This window comes from Arvicanthis niloticus, chromosome 8, assembly GCF_011762505.2.
Source record: "Arvicanthis niloticus isolate mArvNil1 chromosome 8, mArvNil1.pat.X, whole genome shotgun sequence".
In the NCBI taxonomy this organism is placed as follows: domain Eukaryota; kingdom Metazoa; phylum Chordata; class Mammalia; order Rodentia; family Muridae; genus Arvicanthis; species Arvicanthis niloticus.
In genome coordinates, this window is record NC_047665.1 from 36551377 (window position 1) to 36555350 (window position 3974).

At 41.1% G+C, this 3974-nt stretch overlaps 1 pseudogene; it reads right to left on the reverse strand.

Annotated features, from left to right (window-relative positions):
* Positions 1–1031: 1031 nt before the first annotated feature.
* On the reverse strand, positions 1032–1739 carry LOC117713365 (triosephosphate isomerase-like; annotated as a pseudogene).
* Between the last annotated feature and the right edge of the window lie 2235 nt (positions 1740–3974).

Sequence of the window (3974 nt, forward strand, 5' to 3'; positions counted from 1 at the left end):
GGAGGAGAAGGGGTCAGAATGCCCCATGCTCTGTGAGGGTTTATATGTAGGCAGTGGTGGTAGGGGTGGGAGAGACATTTTCTTCATGGGGTAGCCACTTGTAAGTGCAATGCAGATACACTGTGAATATTGTACTTCATTAAGCAGAACACTAACAGTCCTCACCATTGCTATGAGGCCAGAAAAAGGGAAAAGAATGCTGAAAAAGAAGGCCATTGCTTGTCTAATATGATGGCACACTTTTTTTAACAACTCCAATCTAATTTACCAGAAAGCTACTAGACTAACATGTTACTTTAACGTCAAACAGGGTTCAAGAGTAACATACAAAAATTATAAATGAAAAAATTGAAAATCAAACTTTTATCTGGGTGTGGTGGCTCAGGCCTATATTCTGTCCTTCTCTTCAAAATTAATGTGCAAAACGGTTTGTCAGAACTAAGTAAAATAGAAACATAGAGAAGTCGGTGGTCGGTAAGGAAATTAAATCCATAATAAAGGTATCAATTTCAACATTCCCTATTTTTAATTGAAATTTAGATTTTAAAATCAGCCATTAGTTATCAGTAAATTTCTTTTAGGGTCATGTGCACAATGACCCTAAAAGACATAGGTGTATAGGTTCACAATGGTTCACAAATACTGGGACTTCTGTACTGTGGGACAGGGCATTCCTGGCCTCTTCACATAAAGCTAGTCTTGACCTTAGTGAGAAAGAAAAGAAAGGATTGCACTCCCCTGCCCTTGCTAGGGCCTGAAAGGACAGAGTAAGTTCTACTCCTTCCATGTCTCAGTCAGGAAGCCACATTGGTGACATATCTCATTCTAACCATAGAAGTAAGTCTTGAAGGAACTGGCCTGGTGCCAGCCATTATAGGGATTTATAAAAGGTTCAGGAAAGTTCATTGTGGATTAGGCCACAAGATGGGGCAGGTGACATCCTCAGAAGCATGTGACTGGTGGGACCAGTTACTAAGCTTCTGGGTAACCAAGTCCTTAACAAGCAGGTGAGTAAGGGAGATAGGTGGTGCTTAGTGTTTGTTGTTCATGACGTCCACCAATTCAAGCTTGAGAGGTGCACCACCCAGGAGAAAACTGTCCATATCAGGCTGACTTGCCAGCTCTTTGCAGGTTGCTCCAGTCACAAAACCTCCATAAATGATGTCTGTGCTCTAAGCCACTGCATCAGACTTTGAATTTCCACCACCCCTGTAGCTTCTCACGTGTACTTCCTCGGTCTGTTAAGGTGTTGCAGTCTTGCCAATACAAATGGCCCATACAGGTTCATAGGCCAGGATGACTTTGTTCCAGTTCTTCACATTATCTCTGGTGATCTTAGTTTGTTCAAAAACAACCACCTTGGTGACACTGACTTCCCTTTCATCTAACTTCTCCCCAATGCGGTCGATCGCTCCAAGTCTCTGCTAGAGCATAGGCCACTTTCTACTCCCCAAAGATGTGCCTTATGTCCGACTGTCCCAGCACTACCCATGTGGCTCCTATGTCTCTTTGATCATGCCAGGGCTTCCCCAGTGAAGGCCCCATTGGTCAATTTGCAGCAGCTCTGCACAGCCACAGCAATCTTGATAGCCTAGAGAAGTCAATGTACGGGATGGGATATACCTTGCTGTCTGCCAGCACCTTGGCAATATTCTGGGTGCAGATGAGTTCTCCGGGGCATTTCTTTCTCTCATTCAACTTCCAGTTGCCCCCACAAAGAACTTTCTGAATGGTGCCATTTCTCTAGGACTTATAGTGTGAGTCATTACCAGTGAACTTTTAATAAGAATGTTATGATTTATTTTAACTACTCTCCATTCATTATCAGTCTAGTCTCAGAAACACAAGCCACACAACAAAATAACAAAGTATACTTGAGGTTTAAATTTATGTTCACATTTCTCCACAAGTTAAAGAAAAGGCTAGTTTAAATGGGACAGTGTAATTAATGGACTCCTTAAACCCTTGATCTCCAGATTCCAAGTTCTATCCACCTATGTCTTTTATTTTAAATATCATTCAGAACACAATCTTCAAAGTGAGTTATGTCAGGAAATACTATAGAAAAGCCTGGTGGAGATGCCAGAGGGCCTTACCCATAGCAACTGCATAGCTTAATGGCATTGTGTTCTGTTGAATGCTAAGACCTCAGGTAAGCATCAAAGGTCACAAAAGCAATGTTTCCACTTTTCACTGAAAAGATGCATTTCTTGCCTCCCTTGACTTGTCTTTCATAGTAATGACATAATGAAGCAAGATTGAAAAGGAATGGGTGATAAGCTTTATTTGGGAAATTTTATAGTAAATAACTTTAAAAGCAGAGCCTCTTACACAATCTTCTTATCTCATTACGCCTTAAATGATAAATTGATTGTATGTTTCTCCTAACTCTTAGTACCTAAGTCCACTGGACTGCCCCCATGATTCTTCAGTTTTTAACTCAGATCTTGGCTCTTCTAGGCAAGAACATATTCAATAAACTATAACTTCACCAAGAAAATGAAATGCATAATTGAAAAAAAAAAACGGTGTCCCATTCCTACTTATTCCTTTGATTATCTGAGTTCACCTTTTATGTAGACAGATACTTTAAAAGAATATTTTTGTTGGTAGTAGTTTTTTTCATTAACTAAAGCTCAAATCACATTTCATCTTCTTCTTGAAGACAGACAAATGATTACCCCCCAATTATGTAATAAACACAAATAGGCTGCTCTTTGTAAAACCCATTTCTAGCCAGATTGTCCCACACATGTTTTTAAAAAGTCAGATCACTGAGACCTAAGGAGGTAAATCTATCTGGTAGAAGACCAGATTCCAAGCACATCTGCCGATTCCATCTTTCAACTGCATGGGAGGCAAATTCCTATACAGGTTTTTATCCATGCTGTGTAATTACTGATGTTCAGATGCAAGTGAGTTGACCTCAGAAGAAAGAACCAACTCTAAGACTCCTTGTTCATATAGCATTCACTAATTGAGCTATTAACCATTTTACTAAATAACACACACACACACACACACACACACACACACATGCAAGCATGCATGCACACACGTATGCATACTGTCCACCTTTGGTATGTGTGTCTTCTGTGTCTTGTGCTCTATGGACACGGTGCAGCTTTTAGCTTAAATGTATCATGCTTCTTCCCATCTCAGAGTCTGAACACTTCCCAGTCACTGGCTCTGAACACTTCCTCTCTCTGGGGAAGTGCTCTCTGCCTTTATCATGGTACACAACGTAACTCTTTCCCTTCTTGAAAATACTACATCAAACACCATATTTAATGTCCTTTTGCTCTTAGATTTTTTTCCATTACAACCATGTATCACAGTTAATAATCACATGGTAGCAGATGTCTTCAGCCATGTCTATTTTTCTATGGGTGAATATCTTGAAAGGGTTAAAAAATTTTCAAGCTGGGCGGTGGTGGTACACGTCTTTAATCCCAGCACTTGGGAGGCAGAGGCAGGCAGATTTCCGAGTTCGAGGCCAGCCTGGTCTACAGAGTGAGTTCCAGGACATCCAGGACTACACAGAGAAACCCTGTCTCGAAAAAACAAAAACAAAACAAAAAAAAAAATTTTTTTTTCAAAAACTCCTAGCAGCCTAAGCAGAACCAAGAGTGCAGGTCAGCTTGGTCGTGAGCTCTGTGTTTCAGGAACTTGGCTGACCACAAGATAGATGGTTGATTACGTACAGGCTCTTAGAGAATAGTCTATACAAAATGTTCCCCATGACTGTTCCTTGGACACTGTCACAGACTGAATAATGGGCTGGGACTTTCCACAGGTACTCTCCAATAGCCCTCCTTTACTCCCCTGGGTTGTGGTTTCCCCCATGAGTTGTGATTTTTGGCTTTCAATTCTGTCTCCAAAGCCCCGGGGTCAGACCCCACTGCCCCTGCATGGGTCATGGGTCTTGACCTCAGTATACTGATTGAAATATACCTCTTGCTGATTGCATCAAG